This window comes from Pongo pygmaeus, chromosome 10, assembly GCF_028885625.2.
Source record: "Pongo pygmaeus isolate AG05252 chromosome 10, NHGRI_mPonPyg2-v2.0_pri, whole genome shotgun sequence".
NCBI classification, from domain to species: domain Eukaryota; kingdom Metazoa; phylum Chordata; class Mammalia; order Primates; family Hominidae; genus Pongo; species Pongo pygmaeus.
Window position 1 is genome coordinate 45,810,378 of NC_072383.2, and position 21,524 is coordinate 45,831,901.

At 39.3% G+C, this 21,524-nt stretch overlaps 1 long non-coding RNA gene across 1 annotated transcript; it reads left to right on the plus strand.

Moving 5' to 3' along the window:
- Nucleotides 1-5,144, plus strand: LOC134740372 (uncharacterized). Its single transcript, XR_010127795.1, has 2 exons — nt 1-125; nt 4,861-5,144. It is a non-coding gene; the product is annotated as an uncharacterized LOC134740372 (long non-coding RNA).
- The last annotated feature ends 16,380 nt before the right edge of the window (nt 5,145-21,524 follow it).

The window sequence follows — 21,524 nt, forward strand, 5'->3', positions numbered from 1 at the left end:
TTCCAGGAATGACAGGAAGCAAACCAATTCCACCCCAAGATACAAACAAAGAACAGCACCCTCTCAAATGATGCTGCATGATAAGTGGCCACAGAGAGCATCACTGTAATCAGTCAGAAAGGCAGGTGAGTTATTAGCTTACCCAGGAATGTCCTACCTAATGTAGAATCAGTGGTGATGGTTAACAGACCCTGGTGACAAGCCTGGGACCTGATTGAGGAAATCCAAATGAAAAACAGCCAAGAGGAACAACAAGCTAGGAAAAGATGTTCCAGGCTGGGTGCGGTGGCTCACGCCTGTAATCCCAACATTTTGGGAGGCCAAGGCAGGCAGATTGCTTGAGCTCAGGAGTTCAAGACCAGCCTGGGCAACATGGTGAAACCCTGTCTCTACAAAAAAATACAAAAACTAGCCGGACATGGTGGCATCCTAGCTGCTTGGGAAGCTGAGGTGGAAGGATGGCTTGAGCCCAGGAGGTGGCGGTTACAGTATGCCGAGATTGCACCCCACTGCACTCCTGCTTGGGCAACAGAGTCAGACCCTATCTCCAAAAAAAAAGAAAGAACAAAAGAAAAGAAACATGTTCTAGTTAAGAAGAGGTGCACACATTTCACCTGAATATGTAGTTGGGATGGAATGGGAGCATTCATTTCTAAATATGTAAATTTTACCTCTTCCTCCATATAGATATTGTTAAGTTCAATTGTAGCCATCCACATTAGTTTTGTCAAATTTTCAGCAATTTCTTAAAAATAAGTTTTCAAAATGATAACAGATATTAAGGGAATTCAGGGCATTTGACTTATCTACCCAGTTTTACTAAAACATTCCAGTTAAATCATCTGTTCTTCAACTTCAGTCTCATAGCAATTAAAAAGTATCTTAAAAATTGCCCACTCCCCAAAAGAAATACATTTCATAAGGCTATAGTTGACATAGATAGCGATTCCTTGGATGGATATGGGCAAAGTAAATTGAAAGCCTTCTGGAAAGGATTTTCCATTCTAGATGCCATTAAGAACATTTGCAAATCACAGGAGGAGGACAAAATAACAACATTAATGGGAGTTTGGAAGAAATTGAGTCCAACCCTCATGGATAAATTTGAGTGGTTCAAGACTTCAGTGGAGGAAGTAACTGCAGATGTGGTACAAATAGCAAGAGAATCAGAATTAGAAGTGGAGCCCGAAGATGTGACTGAATTGCTGCAATCTTATGATCAAACTTGGATGGATGAGGAGTTGCTTCTTATGGATGAGCAAAGAGTTTTTTTTTTTTTTTTTGAGATAGAATCCACACCTGGTGAAGATGGTGTGAACATTGTTGAAATGACAACAAAGGATTTCAAATATTACATAAATTTAGTTGATAAAGTAGAGCAGGGTTTGAGAGGACTGACTTCAATTTTGAAGGAAGTTCAACTGTGGTAAAATGCTATCAAACAGCATCATATGCTACAGAGAAATCTTTTGTGAATCAAAGAGTCAATTGATGCAGAAAACTCTGTTGTCTTCTTTTTTTTCAGAGACAGGGGTCTTTCTATGTTGCCCAGGCCAGAGTGCAGTGGCTTTCATGTATGCTATCATAGTGCACTACAGCCTCCAACTCCTGGGCTTGTGTGATCCTCCTGCCTCGGCCTCCTGAGCAGATGGGACTCTACAGGCATGTGTCACCATGCCCAACTACATTGCTTTCTTATTTTAAGAAATTGCCATGGCCACACTAACCTTTGGGAACCACCACCCTGATTAGTCAGCAACCATCAACATTGAGTCAAGATTTTCCATAAGCAAAAAGATTACTACTTGCTGAAGGCTCAGATGATCTTTAGCATTTTTTGCAATAAAATATTTTAAAATTAAGGTATATGCATTAATTTTTAATAATAATACCATTGCACACTTAAAAGACTATAATATAATGTAAATATAACTTTTATATGTACTTGGAAACAAAAAATGTGTGTGACTCTCTCTTTATTGAGATATTGGCTTTATTGCAATAAGGTATGCCTATACTTTTTTGAGACTCAACATCTACATTTGAAACCCATATATATGTATGGCAGATATGTAGAAAGAGCTCAGGGTTTGGAATTAGATAAACCAGTACTATGTCTCGGCTTTACCAGTTACTACTAGCACTTTGGGATAACCTCTTTCATCTGCCAATTTGTGTAAAGATGAACTGATAATGGAAATAATACACTTAATGTGACTGGCAAGCATTAATTGCTTGGTTCATATTCATTACCTTCTCCTTTACCCCCTTTCTCCTTTCTTTTCTTCTTTGCACCACATATGTTGGAAAAGATCTTTTAAGGTCTTGATCGATATTCTACTTCATGAAAAATTACTGGGTAGAAACTATGGTTTTAAAGAGATCACTTTTCCAGATCAGGAAATTCTTTTATGTAGCAGATTAAGTTCTTGTCCCTTCTCCAACTCCTCATTCTACTTCCTTTTAATTCTATTTTTTCTTTAGACCTTACAGAAAACAGGAACAACTAGACCATGTTATTTATCTTATTTTGTCATATATCCGCAAACCTCTTTGAGACACCTCAACCATCTTTTGTCAAAGGAGCAGGAAAGAAAAATGCATAAACAAAAAAACTATTCATGCAGGCAAATGGATTGAGAGAAAGGTACAGATGGGAAAGGAGGAAAAGACAAATTAAAAATTTTTTAAATGAAAAAGAGAATTCTCAGGCAACTATAGTATCCTTATGGAGGGGCCTGGCTTTTCTTACTTCCTCTTCTGGAGTCAAATAAAAAATACAAATTGAAAAAAAAAGGAGAAAGAAGGAAAACAAATAAACCATGAGGCAGATAAAAAGAAAAAACAAAACAGATGAGCAGAAAACAGAAGTGTAAAAGAGAAACAAGGTGAGAAAGTTAGAAATAAGAGGAGATCAAGGCTAGGTTGTGAAAAACATAATAATTGTGACAATCTTTCCCATTTCTGTGACTCTCCAAGGTTTATGTCCTCCCATATGTGCCTCATGACAACCTGTGAGGGAGTTGGTGCTCTAAAAAGGTGCTAATAATTTGTCTTCATGATAGAGAAATGGCACCTCAGGCAACTTGTTAAGTAGCTAAAGGGGGACAGAGGCAAGACTCTAATTATGGCTTTTTAGTATCAAAACCTCTGTGGTTCAAGGCTACTTAAGAATAAATTATTGAAACTAAAAGAAATTACCTGGCTCCTAGAACAGTGCCCTTTTTACTATTCCTGTTGAAAGAAGATGAAATGGTGGCAGGGTGGGGTGTGTCTAGATAGACGAGAGACATGGGAAAAGCAGACAGAGAGCTTTAACAATAGACAGAAAAACAAAAACAAAAACAAAAACAAAAAAACCAGAAAGGCAAAAGCCAAATAGGAAACAGATTGAGAGGCCCACATGAGCATAATGGCACACGTCCTTGGATCATGAGGAATCAGCTTCCCAATCCAGGAGTTCGGAATCCTCTCACCTCAGCCAGGTGGCTCTGAGAACACTTAGTCTTTTCAGGCTCTTTCTACCCTGTACATAGGTCAAAACCAGGCTGGCCCTCTCAGTCACAACCAGGCCATCTGCCCTCAGCCAGAGCCAGGAAGGGAGGTGGTGAGACAGAGATCCTGATGGAAACTCAGAGGGGAAATAGAGAGGCAGAAGCAACTAACCAGAGAGAGTTGGGACAACAGAGAGGGAGAAACAGGGCAAGTGGGGAGGTCAACAGTGTTAAGATCTGTGACATCTCCCCCATGGTCAATGTGTTCAGAGTCCTGGTGTGATCTGAACACAGGTGCTGCTGAGGGAGCCAGGGAGTGTTCATCACATGGGTTACTCACAGATGCAGGGTGAGCTTTCACTGCAGCAGTGAGCACATTCACTGACCTTGTCCACGAGCTTTTGCACAGGCTGGTGAAGACATTGGTTGTGCTGACATCAGGCTCAGGGTGAAGGTGCAGTGAGTTCTGCTGCAAACCAGCTGCTCATTTATAGTGTTGTGAGTGCCTGCACACACACAACACACACACACACACACACACACACACACACACACACACACAGCATGACATCCAATGTGCTCTTACCATCAGGGAGGTAGAAGATGCCTTTCATTGAACACAGACAGGGAAGTGACTCGAACAGATGAACAACCCTTTCTGGATGTCCACCTTAGTATGACCAGATCTCAGGGGTGCAAGCAGGTTAGACCAACCCTAGGATCCTCAGGGAGACTTCTCCATTGGCAAAGGGACTTGGAATTTCTGAGATAGTTTCAGATTTCCCAGGCAGAATCTTTTCCCAACCCAAGACTGCTGTTTGAAAGAACCATGAGTCAGGTTATTTCCATGTTTCCTGCTCCCATATGCTAGACAAAAGACTCCCATCTGCAGAGTTAGAACCTACTTAGAACTGATCACCCTGATCCCCAACTCAAGGCATTTAGGGAGATTTAGTCCAACATGGGACTCCAGAAATTGCAAAGGATAGTAAGTTACTAATTCATTACCATGTAGTGCTTCTATCTCTCTGGATATGAAAAAGTAGCAGAGGAACTTGAGAGGCTGTGTTTTCTGAATAATCCATATCAACTCTTTCATCTTCCCATTAGGCTGCTCCAGACAAACTTTTCTAGATGTTTGGAACTACCAAAAGTCTTTGAAAAAAATATTGATTAAATCCTCTTTGTACCAGTTTCCTTACATATCTCTTTTAATCTTTATACCAAGATTCAAAAAGATCAAGTAACTTGCCTAGTATCATACAGCTGAGCAAGAGGAGACATAGCAAGGCTTTGCACCCAGGTTGGCCATGGGTCATAATCTTTCAACTACATCTGGCTAATTTTCCCTTTCTTTCTTGTTCAGAGGTTGCCAGGAAAGATGCATCCACAACTTCTTTCAGCATCTTCTATGTAGCATTATTTTTCTGTGTGCTACTTGGATTATCTGCATCAGGATCTAACAGTGACCCTTGTTGAAAAGGCAGATTCTCTGGTCCAACTTCAGAACTCATGAATCAGAAACTCAGAGGATGTACCAAACAGAATATATCAGCAAATTCCCAAAACAGAAACCAAGCGGGTCACATCTGCTGATCCCAATGCAATACATTAAAACACAAAAATAAAAGGATAATTAAAAATAAAAAACAGATGGATATGTTTATGGCATTAATTGTGGTAATGGTTTTGTGGGTGTATACTTATCTCCAAAATTCATCAACTTGTATATATTAAATGTGTACAGCTTTTTGTATGTCAGTCATAACTCAATAAAGTGGTTTAAAATAAACAATAACAAAAATGAAGTTAATTTTTGCCCAAAAAAGGTAATAAAAATAAAGTTTTCAAATTATTCAGGAATGAATGACCAGTGACAACATTGCATATCAAAACCTGTGGGATGCAGACCCAGTACTTATATGAAAGCTTAATAAAATCTAAACTAAATACAAATTTTTCTAAGAAAATGTAAATGATCTACATGAACTCAAGGATAATTTGAAAGTTTATATAGCCTGTTAATCACAGCAGAAATTGAAAAGGTAGTAAAATATTCCTAAAACAGATACCAGGCACAGATGGTTTTAGGAGAAAGTTCTAGAAAAGCTTTAAGAAATAGGAATTCACATATTAATACACTGTTCCAAGCACCATAATAAGATGAAAAGTTATCTTATATGAGGCTACTATCATACAGTACAAGAACTGCATGAGAAATCTATTTTAAAAAGCATATGAATGTAGATGCAAAAATACATCATGATTTAGTAGATTTAATTCCATGAATGTAAAGATAAACATTAGTAAATATTTCAATGTAATTAATGGCACACACACATATATACACATATGCCATTAGTATGTATATATACACATATATGTATACATATATATGCAGAATAACTAGCATAGCTGATAAATGCCAATACATTGTAAAATTCAAAGGCATGTGTGATAAAAGCTTTCAGCAGCCAGATAGGTGGGGCCAAGATGGCCGAATAGGAACAGCTCTGGTCTACAGCTCCCAGCGTGAGCGACACAGAAGAGGGGTGATTTCTGCATTTCCATCTGAGGTACCGGGTTCATCTCACTAGGGAGTGCCAGACAGTGGGTGCAGGTCAGTGGGTGGGCGCACCGTGTGCACGCCGAGGAAGGGCGAGGCATTGCCTCACTCGGGAAGTACAAGGGGTCAGGGAGTTCCCTTTCCTAGTCAAAGAAAAGGGTGACAGACGGCACCTGGAAAATCAGGTCACTCCCACCCAAATACTGCGCTTTTCCAAGAGGCTTAAAAAACGGCACACCAGGAGATTAATATCCCGCACCTGGCTCAGAGGGTCCTACGCCCATGGAGTCTCGCTGATTGCTAGCACAGCACTCTGAGATCAAACTGCAAGGCGGCAGCGAGGCTGGGGGAGGGGCGCCCGCCATTGCCCAGGCTCGCTTAGGTAAACAAAGCAGCCAGAAGCTTGAACTGGGTGGAGCCCACCACAGCTCGAGGAGGCCTGCCTGCCTCTGTAGACTCCACCTCTGGGGGCAGGGCACAGACAAACAAAAAGACAGCAGTAACCTCTGCAGACTTAAATGTCCCTGTCTGACAGCTTTGAGGAGAGCAGTGGTTCTCCCAGCACGCAGCTGGAGATCTGAGAACGGGCAGACTGCCTCCTCAAGTGGGTCCCTGACCCCTGACCCCCGAGCAGCCTAACCGGGAGGCACCCTCCAGCAGGGGCAGACTGACACCTCACACGGCCAGCCGGGTACTCCAACAGACCTGCAGCTGAGGGTCCTGTCTGTTAGAAGGAAAACTAACAGAAAGGACATCCACTCCAAAAACCCATCTGTACATCACCATCATCAAAGACCAAAAGTAGATAAAACCACAAAGATGGGGAAAAAACAGAGCAGAAAAACTGGAAACTCTAAAAAGCAGAGTGTCTCTGCTCCTCTAAAGGAATGCAATTCCTCACCAGCAACGGAACAAACCTGGACAGAGAATGACTTTGACGAGCTGAGAGAAGAAGGCTTCAGACGATCAAATTACTCTGAGCTACAGGAGGATATTCAAACCAAAGGCAAAGAAGTTGAAAACTTTGAAAAAATTTAGAAGAATGTATAACTAGAATAACCAATACAGAGAAGTGCTTAAAGGAGCTGATGGAGCTGAAAACCAAGGCTCAAGAACTACATGAAGAATGCAGAAGCCTCAGGAGCTGATGCAATCAAATGGAAGAAAGGGTATCAGCGATGGAAGATGAAATGAATGAAATGAAGTGAGAAGGGAAGTTCAGAGAAAAAAGAATAAAAAGAAACGAGCAAAGCCTCCAAGAAATATGGGACTATGTGAAAAGACCAAATCTACGTCTGATTGGTGTACCTGAAAGTGATGGGGAGAATGGAACCAAGTTGGAAAACACTCTGCAGGATATTATCCAGGAGAACTTCCCCAATCTAGCAAGGCAGGCCAACATTAACATTCGGGAAATACAAAGAACGCCACAAAGATACTCCTCGAGAAGAGCAACTCCAAGACACATAATTGTGAGATTCACCAAAGTTGAAATGAAGGAAAAAATGTTAAGGGCAGCCAGAGAGAAAGGTCGGGTTACCCTCAAAGGGAAGCCCATCAGACTAACAGTGGATCTCTCCGCAGAAACTCTACAAGCCAGAAGAGAGTGGGGGCCAATATTCAACATTCTTAAAGAAAAGAATTTTCAACCCAGAATTTCATATCCAGCCAAACTAAGCTTCATAAGTGAAGGAGAAATAAAATACTTTACAGACAAGCAAATGCTGAGAGATTTTGTCACCACCAGGCCTGCCCTAAAACTGCTCCTGAAGGAAGTGCTAAACATGGAAAGGCACAATCGGTACCAGCCACTGCAAAATCATGCCAAAATGTAAAGACCATCGAGACTAGGAAGAGACTGCATCAACTAATGAGCAAAATAACCAGCTAACGTCATAATGACAGGATCAAATTCACACATAACAATATTAACTTTAAATGTAAATGGACTAAATGCTCCAATTAAAAGACACAGACTGGCAAATTGGATAAAGAGTCAAGACCCATCAGTGTGCTGTATTCAGGAAACCCATCTCATGTGCAGAGACACACACAGGCTCAAAATAAAAGGATGGAGGAAGATCTACCAAGCAAATGGAAAACAAAAAAAGGCAGGAGTTGCAATCCTAGTCTCTGATAAAACAGACTTTAAACCAACAAAGATCAAAAGAGACAAAGAAGGCCATTACATAATGGTAAAGGGATCAATTCAACAAGAAGAGCTAACTATCCTAAATATATATGCACCCAATACAAGAGCACACAGATTCATAAAGCAAGTCCTGAGTGACCTACAAAGAGACTTAGACTCCCACACATTAATAATGGGAGACTTTAACACCCCACTGTCAACATTAGACAGATCAACGAGACAGAAAGTCAACAAGGATACCCAGGAATTGAACTCAGCTCTGCACCAAGCGGACCTAATAGACATCTACAGAACTCTCCACCCCAAATCAACAGAATATACATTTTTTTCAGCACCACACCACACCTATTCCAAAATTGACCACATACTTGGAAGTAAAACTCTCCTCAGTAAATGTAAAAGAACAGAAATTATAACAAACTATCTCTCAGATCACAGTGCAATCAAGCTAGAACTCAGGATTCAGAATCTCACTCAAAACCGCTCAACTACATGGAAACTGAACAACCTGCTCCTGAATGACTACTGGGTACATAACGAAATGAAGGCAGAAATAAAGATGTTCTTTGAAACCAATGAGAACCAAGACACAACACACCAGAATCTCTGGGATGCATTCAAAGCAGTGTGTAGAGGGAAATTTATAGCACTAAATGCCCACAAGAGAAAGCAGGAAAGATCCAAAATGGACACCCTAACATCACAATTAAAAGAACTAGAAAAGCAAGAGCAAACACATTCAAAAGCTAGCAGAAGGCAAGAAATAACTAAAATCAGAGCAGAACTGAAGGAAATAGAGACACAAAAAACCCTTCAAAAAATTAGTGAATCCAGGAGCTGGTTTTTTGAAAGGATCAACAAAATTGATAGACTGCTAGCAAGATTAATAAAGAAGAAAAGAGAGAAGAATCAAATAGATGCAATAAAAAATGATAAAGGGGATATCACCACCGATCCCACAGAAATACAAACTACCATCACAGAATACTACAAACACCTCTACACAAATAAACTAGAAAATCTAGAAGAAATGGATAAATTCCTCAACACATACACTCTCCCAAGACTAAACCAGGAAGAAGTTGAATCTCTGAATAGACCAATAACAGGAGCTGAAATTGTGGCAATAATGAATAGCTTACCACCCAAAAAAAGTCCAGGACCAGATGGATTCACAGCCGAATTCTACCAGAGGTACAAGGAGGAACTGGTACCATTCCTTCTGAAACTATTCCAATCAATAGAAAAAGAGGGAATCCTCCCTAATTCATTTTATGAGGCCAGCATCATCCTGATACCAAAGTGGGGCAGAGACACAACCAAAAAAGAGAATTTTAGACCAATATCCTTGATGAACATTGATGCAAAAATCCTCAATAAAATACTGGCAAAGTGAATCCAGCAGCACATCAAAAAGCTTATCCACCATGATCAAGTGGGCTTCATCCCTGGGATGCAAGGCTGGTTCAATATACACAAATCAATAAATGTAATCCAGCATATAAACAGAGCCAAAGACAAAAACCACATGATTATCTCAATAGATGCAGAAAAGGCCTTTGACAAAATTCAACAACTCCTTCATGCTAAAAACTCTCAATCAATTAGGTATTGATGGGACGTATCTCAAAATAATCAGAGCTATCTATGACAAGCCCACAGCCAATATCATACTGAATGGGCAAAAACTGGAAGCATTCCCTTTGAAAACTGGCACAAGACAGGGATGCCCTCTCTCACCACTCCTATTCAACATAGTGTTGGAAGTTCTGGCCAGGGCAATTAGGCTGGAGAAGGAAATAAAGGGTATTCAATTAGGAAAAGAGGAAGTCAAATTGTCCCTGTTTGCAGATGACATGATAGTATATCTAGAAAACCCCATTGTCTCAGCCCAAAATCTCCTTAAGCTGATAAGCAACTTCAGCAAAGTCTCAGGATACAAAATCAATGTACAAAAATCACAAGCATTCTTATACACCAAAAACAGACAAACAGAGAGCCAAATCATGAGTGAACTCCCATTCACAATTGCTTCAAAGAGAATAAAATACCAGGAATCCAACTTACAAGGGATGTGAAGGACCTCTTCAAGGAGAACTACAAACCACTGCTCAAGGAAATAAAAGAGGATACAAACAAATGGAAGAACATTCCATGCTCATGGGTAGGAAGAATCAATATCGTGAAAATGGTCATACAGCCCAAGGTAATTTACAGATTCAATGCCATCCCCATCAAGCTACCAATGACTTTCTTCACAGAATTGGAAAAAACTACTTCAAAGTTCATATGGAACCAAAAAAGAGCCCGCATCACGAAGTCAATCCTAAGCCAAAAGAACAAAGCTGGAGGCATCACACTACCTGACTTCAAACTATACTACAAGGCTATAGTAACCAAAACAGCATGGTATTGGTACCAAAACAGAGATATAGACCAATGGAACAGAACAGAGCCCTCAGAAATAATGCCGCATATCTACAACTATCTGATCTTTGACAAACCTGAGAAAAATAAGCAATGGGGAAAGGATTCCCTATTTAATAAATGGTGCTGGGAAAACTGGCTAGCCATATGGAGAAAGCTGAAACAGGATCCCTTCCTTACACCTTATACAAAAATCAATTCAAGATGGATTAAAGACTTAAACGTTACACCTAAAACCATAAAAACCCTAGAAGAAAACCTAGGCATTACCATTCAGGACATAGGCATGGGCAAGGGCTTCATGTCTAAAACACCAAAAGCAATGGCAACAAAAGCCAAAATTGACAAATGGTATCTAATTAAACTAAAGAGCTTCTGCACAGCAAAGAAACTACCATCAGAGTGAACAGGCAACCTATAGAATGGGAGAAAATTTTCACAACTTACTCATCTGACAAAGGGCTAATATCCAGAATCTACAATGAACTCCAACAAATTTACAAGAAAAAAACAAACAACCCCACCAAAAAGTGGGTGAAGGACATGAACAGACACTTCTCAAAAGAAGACATTTATGCAGCCAAAAAACACATGAAAAAATGCTCACCGTCATTGGTCATCAGAGAAATGCAAATCAAACCACAATGAAATACCATCTCACACCAGTTAGAATGGTGATCATTAAAAAGTCAGGAAACAACAGGTGCTGGAGAGGATGTGGAGAAGTAGGAACACTTTTACACTGTTGGTGGGACTGGAAACTAGTTCAACCATTGTGGAAGTCAGTGTGGCGATTCCTCAGGGATCTAGAACTAGAAATTCCATTTGACCCAGCCATCCCATTACTGGGTATATACCCAAAGGGCTATAAATCATGCTGCTATAAAGACACATGCACCCGTATGTTTATTGCAGCATTATTCACAATAGCAAAGACTTGGAACCAACCCAAATGTCCAACAATGATAGACTGGATTAAGAAAATGTGGCACGTATACACCATGGAATATTATGCAGCCATAAAAAATGATGAGTTCATGTCCTTTGTAGGGACATGGATGAAATTGGAAATCATCATTCTCAGTAAACTATTGCAAGAACAAAAAACCAAACACTGCATGTTCTCACTCATAGGTGGGAATTGAACAATGAGAACACATGGACACAGGAAGGGGATCATCACACTCTGGGGACTGTTGTGGGGTTGGGGGAGGGAGGAGGGATGGCATTGGGAGATATACCTAATACTAGATGACGAGGTAGTGGGTGCAGTGCACCAGCATGGCACATGTATACATATGTAACTAACCTGCACACTGCGCACATGTACCCTAAAACCTAAAGTATAATAATAATAAATAAAAATTAAAAAAAAGCTTTCAGCAGATCAGAAATAGAAAAAACAGTCCTCAACTTGATAAAGAATATCTACTAGAAAAAATAATAATAAAACCATACTCTGGAAAGAGAACAAATTTCATTAAATTTAGAAGTAAGACAAGCAAACAAGCATGTCCATTGTAACTGTTAATATTCAATATTGTATTTGAGATCCTAAGCAACACAATAAGACAAGAAGAAAGAAATATGAGATAAATGAATTAGAAAGAGTGAAAATTATTTGCCCTGCTAAAACCTAGAAAATCAATTAAAAATGCCAAAAACAGGAGAATTCAGTAGGATAGTCAGATAAAAGATTTATATAACAATATCAAGAACTTTAATATGCAATAGAAATAAGCCAATTAGAATATAATAAATAGGATCCCATTACAAAGGAGGAACATTAATTATAAAATATCTAAGAATAATCTTAATGTAAAATATGTAAGGCTCATAGGAAATAACCTATATATTTCACAGAAGGTCATAGAGGACATGCATAAATAGAGCACTATACCATGTCCTTTTCAAATTATAATAATAAATGCAATAAACACAATTAAAATATCACCAGATTTTTTCTAGAACTTGGTAATCCAATTTCAAAAAGGATTGGGAAAAGTATACATGCAAAGATAACCAAGGCATTTTTTTTTTTAAAAGATCAGTTAGAGACCATTTGCCCACCCAGGTACTAAAACACATCATAAAGCTGTAATAATAAAAACAGTGTAGCACTGGCAAAAAGGTAGAGCAATGAAGTGGAATAGAGTGTACAGAAACAGATCTATATATATATAGGAATTTGTCATATGAGAATGCAGTATTTCAAATCAATGGAGAAATAAATGATTAATTCAACAAATGATATCAAGGCAATAGACAATTCAATTAGGAACAATTTCTACCATTTGCATTGTAGGTAGCATTTCTACCATTTGCAAGGCAAACTCCAAGTGGATTAAAGAACCAAATGTAAAATGGACTTTTAAAGTATTAGAGAAAATATATTTAACCTTGATGTCAGAAAAGCCTTCTTAATTAAGGTACAAAATGCAAAAACCATAAGGTTTAAGATAATATATTAAGTCAAATGAAATGTCTTTTGTACCACAAAAGACATCGTAATCAAAATACTAAACAAGATGCAGACCTGGGAAAACATTTGCAATATATGTAACCCATGTAAGATTGATACAATGAATATCAGTCAGTAAGAAGAAAAGAAACAACTTAATAAAAATTGAGCAACAGAAATTATATAGAAAATTCAATAAAAATGAAATATGTATAGAAAGCAAACATATCAAAAGATCCCCAACCCACAAGTAATCAGGGAAATGCAAACTAAAACAAGAAACTATTTTCATCCATCAGAAGTGAAAATATTATCAAGATTGATAATAAGGCCAGGTGCAGTGGCTCGCACCTGTAATCCCAGCACTTTGCGAGGCCGAGGCAGGAGGATTGCTTGAGGTCAGGAGTTTCAGATCAGCCTGGCCAACATGATGAAACCCCATTTCTACTAAAAATACAAAACATTAGCCAGGCATGGTGGCAGACACCTGTAGTCCCAGCTACTTGGGAGGCTGAGGCAGGAGAAATGCTTGAACTGGGGAGGCGGAGGTTGTAGTGAGCCAAGATTGTGCCACTGTACTCCAGTCTGGGTGACAGAGGGAGCCTCTGTCTCAAAAAAAGAAAAAAGATTGATAATAGCAACTGTAGGCAAAAGTCTACGTTGTTGGTAGGAGAGTAAATTAAAACAGCCTTTTTGGAGGGCAATTTGTCAGTATCTACTAAAATTAAAGAAAGAACATGCCCTTCAACCCAGAATTTTACTTTGAGTATTTGCCCTAAAGAAATACCTACACAAATGTGTAAGAAGGTGTTCACAAACATTTTTACTCAGCACCATTTCTGAAGGCAAAACATTGGAAACCACTGAAATAGCCATTAATTGTTGAATGAATTACCCATTTATACCAAAGAATGTTCTATTAATTGTGTGAAAAAGAATGACAGAGAAGATTCTCTTAGACTGCTAAGTGAAAAAGCATGTTGCAGAACAATACATATCAAATCATATCACGTGTATAAAACAGAGCCCGTGAACAATATAAAGCCATCTCTGTCTATCTCGTATGTGTATTTAAATACATGCAAAAGACCTGGAAGAACACACATCAGTGTTTTGTTAACAGTGGCTGGGTCTGGGAAAAGACTGAGATTGAGCAGATGTTCAAGAGAAATGCTTCACCTGAGTTGAATTCTTCACAATAATGAATCCCTTGTATCATCTTTTGAAAACTGGAAAAGGTCAATGAGAGAACAACCTCACTGCTCAACACACTCTATAGCCCACCCCAAGTCTTTTCTCTTCAGTGCCTTTTTCCATGCATCCTGTCTCCCTGATCACTTGTCATTTAGTTGTTCTTTAATTGTCCTCTCCACACATTTTCCTCATCCCTAGGAAATTTTGGAATGATGACAGACCCCAAGATTATGGCTAGAGCACGGCTAGGGATAAAAGTAACTGAAATAAAATAAAAAAGTCTAATACTCATTTTGTAAAATAAGAATTAAAAAGGAAAAATCTGTTGTCATATTTTGATAAAATATTAAATATTTCTTCCAACCATTCCTTCTGTAGTCCCTCCTTCCATCTTCTTTACTAAAATGGAGATTTCTTTCACAGGAGTGTTACCCGTGATGCCAGGTGCAGGTGAAAGAAGTTGGCATTGAAGAGGAGCAAAAAATGTACCGCTTTTTAGTGCATAAGATCATGAAAACATTGCGCTGTCAGGGGAAAAGTTTGGTTTTCAGAGTTGGACTGTGTTGTCACCAAGAGAAGCACCAAGAAAGGGTGTGGATAACTTAGTCTGCTCATTATAGTCATCTTAGCAAAGTATATTTTTCAAATAATTTTGCATAATCTTTCAACAGGCTTATTCTTGTCATATTTTGTCATTTCTCTCACCCACATCATCTTAATGTTGTAACCCTTATATTCCTCCAAATAACCTATATGTTATCTTTGAACTGAAATGAACTATTAGGGGGCTGCATATTAACAGCTCTATTCCAGCTCCATCTCTTTTTTTTCTACAATAAGCATTTATTTATTCTTTAAATTTTTTTTGAATTTTATCCATCTCCTCTAGGATTTCTAGTTTATCGTCTTTACCAATAGGTTTATGGGGAACCAGGTGGTATTTGATTACATGAGTAAGTTCCTTAGTGGTGATTTGTGAGTTTTTGGTGCACCCATCACCTGAGTGAGCAGTATACACTGAACTCAATGTGTAGTCTTTTATCCCTCACCACCTTCCCACCCTTTCCCCCTGCGTCTCCAAAGTACATTGCATCATTCTTATGCCTTTGCATCCTCATAGCTTAGCTCCCACTTATGAGTGAGAATATATGATGTTTGGTTTCTGTTACTGAGTACTTCACTTAGAATAATAGTCTCCAGTTCCATCCAGGTCGCTGCAAATGCCATTAATCCATTCCTTTTTATGGCTGAGTAGTATTCCCATATATATATGGGAATTATACATATGTATATACACACACACACCGCATATCACATATATATACCACATATATATATACCACATATATATCTTGAGGAAAAATAACAAAACTGGAGAAATCACATTACCTGACTTCAAATTACACTACAGTTTCTATAATGACCAAAACAGCACAAAAACAAACACATAGACTGAAGGAACAGAATAGAGAACCCAGAAAAAAAATCTACAGTGAACTCATTTTCAACAAAGATGCCTAGAGCACACACTGGGGAAAAGACAGTCTCTTCAATAAATGGTGCTGGGAAAACTGACTATTCATATGCAGAAGAATGAAACTAGACTCCTATCTCTCACTATACAAAAAAATGAAATAAAAATGGATTAAAGACTTAAGTCTAAGACCTCAAACTGTGAAACTACTAAAGAAAACACTGGGGAAACTTTCCAGGACATTGGCCTGGGCAAAAATTTCTTGAGTAATACCCCATAAGCACAGGAAACCAAAACAAAAATCAAGTTAAAAAGCTTCTGCACAGCAAAGGAAACAATTTAAAAAGTGTAGAGATAACCCACAGAATGGGAGAAGATATTCACAAAGTACTCATCTGATGAGGGATTAATAACCTGAATATATAAGGAATTCAAACAATTCTATAGAAAAAAATCTACTAATTGGATTTTAAAATGGGCAAAAGATCTGAATTTCTTAATAGATACTGCTCAATAGAAGACACACAAATGGCAAACAGGCATGTGAAAAGATGCTCAACATCATTGATTATCAGACAAACAGACATTAAAACTACAATGAGATATCATCTCACTCCAATTAAAATTGCATTTATCCAAAAGATAGGTAATAACAAATGCTGGAGAGGATATGGAGAAAAGATGTATGCTGTTGGTTGGAATGTAAGTTAGTACAACCACTATGGAAAAAAGTTTGGAGTTTCCTCAAAAAAACTAAAAATGGAGCTACCATATGATCCAGCAATCCCACTGCTGGGTATATACCCCAAATAAAGGAAATCAGTATATTGAAGAGGTATCTGCACTCCCATGTTTGTGGCAGCTCTATTTACAACAGCCAAGATGTGGAAGCAACCTAAGTGTCCATCAACAGATGAATGAATAAAGAACAAGTGGTACTTATACACAATGGAGTACTATTCAGCCAATGAAAAGAATGAGATCCTGTCATTTGCAATAACATGGATGGAAGTGAAGGTTATTGTATTAAGTGAAATAAGCCAGGCACAGAAAGACAAACATCACATGTTCTTCCTTATTTGTGGGATCTAAAAATTAAAACAATTGAACTCATGGAGATAGAGAGTAGAAAGATGGTTACCAGAGGCTAGGAAGGGTAGTGGGGGGTACATGAGGGAAGTCAAGGTGGCTAATGCTTACCAAAAAAAAAAAAAAAAAAAGAAAGAATAAATAAGACCTAGTATTTGATAGCATAACAGAGTGACTATAGTCAAAATAATTTAGTTCTACATTTAAAAATAGCCAAAAGAGTATAACTGGATTGTTTGTAACACAAAGGATAAATGCTTGAGGAGATGGATACCCCATTTTCCATGATGTGATTATTACAAATTGCAAGCCTGGATCAAAATATCTCCTTTATCCCATAAATATATATACCTACTATATACCCACAAAAATTAAAAATTAAAAAATTGATAAAGCAAATTAACTGTAATTTGGAATATTTCCAAAAATGCAAGGTGAAATATTACAGACTACTGATATGGAAATATATGAAGGATTTCTTATTCTGTTAACTTAAAAATTTTAAATTAAAGAACCAAGGGGAAATTCAGTAAAAAACATTAACAGACTGTGAAACACAAGAGAGAACGATGAAAGATGAAATCAATAGAAATTATCTTGACATCAAGATGCCAACTGTAACAAAAATTCTGATCATACCATAGCATGAATTGATTAACAGAAGGAGACAAATTTCAAATAGAAGAAATGGTTAGGCTTTTAGATTATTTGATAACACAATAACAAATCATATGAGCAAACTGGAAATAATTAAAATATATTGCTAATTTGACAAGAAATGTTGACATCCATGGAGATAAGATTAAACTTACATGTCATACTTGATATGACAGCATTTCAATTAGAATATTAATGACAATGTCATTAAAAGTATTAGCAATATTTTAACACATTAAAAAAGTATTTTAATGTTCTTAGTATATTAAAAGAGTATTTAAAAAATTGACATCAATGGAGATAATTTTAAACTCATTATACCACTGCAATAAGAACGCTAATGACAATGTTAGGAAAAGAGTGTTAAAGATTAGTCACTGCACAAGAAAACTTGCGAAGCCTTTACATTTCATAGTGCAACACATCATAAAAATTGAGAGATTTTTTTCAAATTTGACATCCATTTTAAAATTTTACATGACATTACTGGATATAATAACTGGAACCATGAAGCTGAGAAATCTTTTTTAAACTTTTGATAACAAAAAATGGATTTCAACTAACTACGGTAAAGACCAAATTATCTATTTTTTCTTTTTTGTGGAAAATAACATAACAAAATTTATACTTATACATGTCAGTAACATTTTTCTTTTACATTAAGTAGTATTTAATTTTTATGTTAATGTATTTCCTAATTGAGCCAAATAGAATTAGGACATTCTCTGGTTGTAAAGCTTTTTGTTTTTCCTGGAGTAAATCCCTTTTTCTTTTCTTGTTTAGTGAGGGGTCTTGCTGTTTCACCCAGGCTGGAGGGCAGTGGCATGATCTTAGCTCACTGCAGCCTCGAACTCCTGAACCCAAGTGATCCTCCCACCCAAGCCTCCTAAGTAGCTGGGAATACAGATGCCTGCCACTGCACCTGGTTAATTTTTTTTTCTGGAGACGTATTTCACCTTGTTGTCCAGGGTGGTATACTTTTTACTTTTTCTCATTTGGTTAGTTTTCTACACATCTATTTTTAATTTATTCCCAATCTCTCCAAGAAAACTTTTTCATCTTGATGTTTTAATTTTATTTTAAATAATGCTCTTAATGGAAATGTTCAAATATTCAAAAAATAAAATAGAATAAATTTTTATGTTCCCATCATTCAGCTTCAACAGTGACCAACACATCTTCAATCTATTTTCATCTATACCCTCACCTCACTCCCTAATCTCCACTAAATTATTTTGAAACAAATGCCAAACATCATACAATTTCATTCATAAATACTTCAGTATGTATTTCTAAGATAAGAAATCTTAAAATTAGCATCACAATCACACCGTTATCCTACCTAAAAATACTTTAAAATTTCTTAGTAACTTCAAGTCCAGTCAATGTCCATATTTCCTAATTATCTTATATATTGTGATTGGTTGATGTATCTGTAAGTCTCTTAATCTATACTGTTCTTCTGCTGTGTTTTTTTCCTATTATTCTAACTTTTGTTGAATAAATCAGATTATTTGTTCTGAATGATGTTACATACTTGGGATTTTGCTGATTGCCTTTCTGTGGTGGTGTTTAACATTATTCTGTCCCATGTATTTTCTGTAAGTTGGCAATTAGATCTAGAAGCTTATCAAGTTCATGTTTGATTTTTTTCATCTAAGACTGCTTTATAATTGGTGTTGGATACTTCCACCAGGAAGCATATAATATCTGATTTTCTCTCTTTTTGTGATATCAGCTATTAATAATTCTTGTTAGGTCCAGGAATTCATTATGGGCTGTAAAATGTTGATATTCTAATTCTATTATTTCATCTTTGACTTTAGAGAGAAACTTCCTCTCATCAATTATTTGATTACCTACCAGTCCTTACATTAATATCTCTCCAATCACTTTGATTGTCTGAAGCTTATTCTGTCAGATTCCTCAGCAAAAAATTCTCTTGGGTTCTTGCATACATAACAGCTTGAGTGTGATCTTTATAGTTAAAGGTCAGTTTGGTTAGATAAAAAATTCATGGCTCACATTTTCAATCTTGATGGCCTAAAATACGTTAATCTGTTGTTTTCTGCTGTACAGCATTATTACTGACAATGTGATGACAATCTGGTTTTTTCCCTTATCAGTGACTTTGTCTATTTCTATGGATGCCCAGAGGGTTTTTTTTTTTTCATGCCTATTGAAGATTTTTTTTTTATGAAGTATTTATTGATCATTCTTGGGTGTTTCTCGGAGAGGGGGATATGGCAGGGTCATAGGATAATAGTGGAGAGAAAGTCAGGAGATAAACACATGAACGGGTCTCTGGTTTTCCGAGGCAGAGGTCCCTGTGGCCTTCTGCAGTGTTTGCATCCCTGGGTACTTGAGATTAGGGAGTGGTGATGACTCTTTTTTTTTTTTTTTCTTTTATTATTATTATTATTATTATTATTATACTTTAGGTTTTATGGTACATGTGCGCAATGTGCAGGTAAGTTACATATGTATACATGTGCCATGCTGGTGCGCTGCACCCACCAACTCGTCATCTAGCATTAGGTATATCTCCCAATGCTATCCCTCCCCCCTCCCCCCACCCCACAACAGTCCCCAGAGTGTGATGTTCCCCTTCCTGTGTCCATGTGTTCTCATTGTTCAATTCCCACCTATGAGTGAGAATATGCGGTGTTTGGTTTTTTGTTCTTGCGATAGCATGCTGCCTTCAAGCATCTGTTTAACAAGGCACATCTTGCACCGCCCTTAATCCATTTAACCCTGAGTTGACACAGCACATGTTTCAGAGAGCATGGGGCTGGGGGAAAGGTCATAGATCAACAGCATCCCAAGGCAGAAGAATTTCTCCTAGTCAGAACAAAATGGAGTCTCCTATGCCCACCTCTTTCTACACAGACACAGCAACAATCTGATCTCTCCTTCCTTTCCCCACACTTCCCCCCCTTCTTTTCAACAAAACTGCCATCGTCCTCATGGCCCGCTCCCGATGGTCGCTGTCTCTTTGGAGCTGTTGGGTACACCTCCCAGACAGGGCAGCCGGACAGAGATGCTCCTCACCTCCCAGAGGGGGCGGCCGGGCAGAGGTGCTCCTCACATCCCAGACGGGGCAGCTGGGCAGAGGCGCTCCCCACATCCCAGACGGGGCGGCCGGGCAGAGGTGCTCCTCACTTCCTCCCAGACGATGGGAGGCCGGGTAGAGGCACTCCTCACCTCCCAGACGGGGCGGCCGGGCAGAGGTGCTCCTCACTTCCTCCCAGACGATGGGAGGCCGGGTAGAGGCGCTCCTCACCTCCCAGATGGGGCGGCCGGGCACAGGCGCTCCTCACCTCCCAGACGGGGCAGCCAGGCACAGGAACTCCTCACTTCCCAGATGGGGCGGCCAGGCAGAGGCGCTCCTCACCTCCCAGAGGGGGTGGCTGGGCAGAGGCGCTCCTCACTTCCTCCCAGACGGGGTGGCAGCCGGGCAGAGGTGCTCCTCACCTCCCAGACAGGGTGGCCGGGCAGAGGCGTTCCTCACCTCCCAGACGGGGCAGCCGGGCAGAGGCGCTCCTCACCTCCCAGACGGGGCGGCCAGGCAGAGGCGCTCCTCACTTCCCAGACGGGGTGGCGGCCGGGCAGAGGCGCTCCTCACCTCCCAGACGGGGCAGCCAGGCAGAGGAGCTCCTCACTTCCCAGATGGGGAGGCCGGGCAGAAGTGCTCCTCACTTCCTCCCAGATGGGGTGGCAGCCAGGCAGAGGCGCTCCTCACTTCCCAGACGGGGTGGCCGGGCAGAGGTGCTCCTTATCTCCCAGATGGGGCGGCCGGGTAGAGGTGCTCCTCACTTCCTCCCAGACGGGCTGGCGGGTGGGCAGAGGCACTCCTCACCTCCCAGACGGCGCAGCTGGGCAGAGGCGCTCCTCATCTCCCAGATGGGGCGGCCAGGCAGAGGCGCTCCTCACTTCCCAGACGGGGTGAGGGCCAGGCAGAGGCGCTCCTCACCTCCCAGACGGGGCGGCTGGGCAGAGGCGCTCCTCAC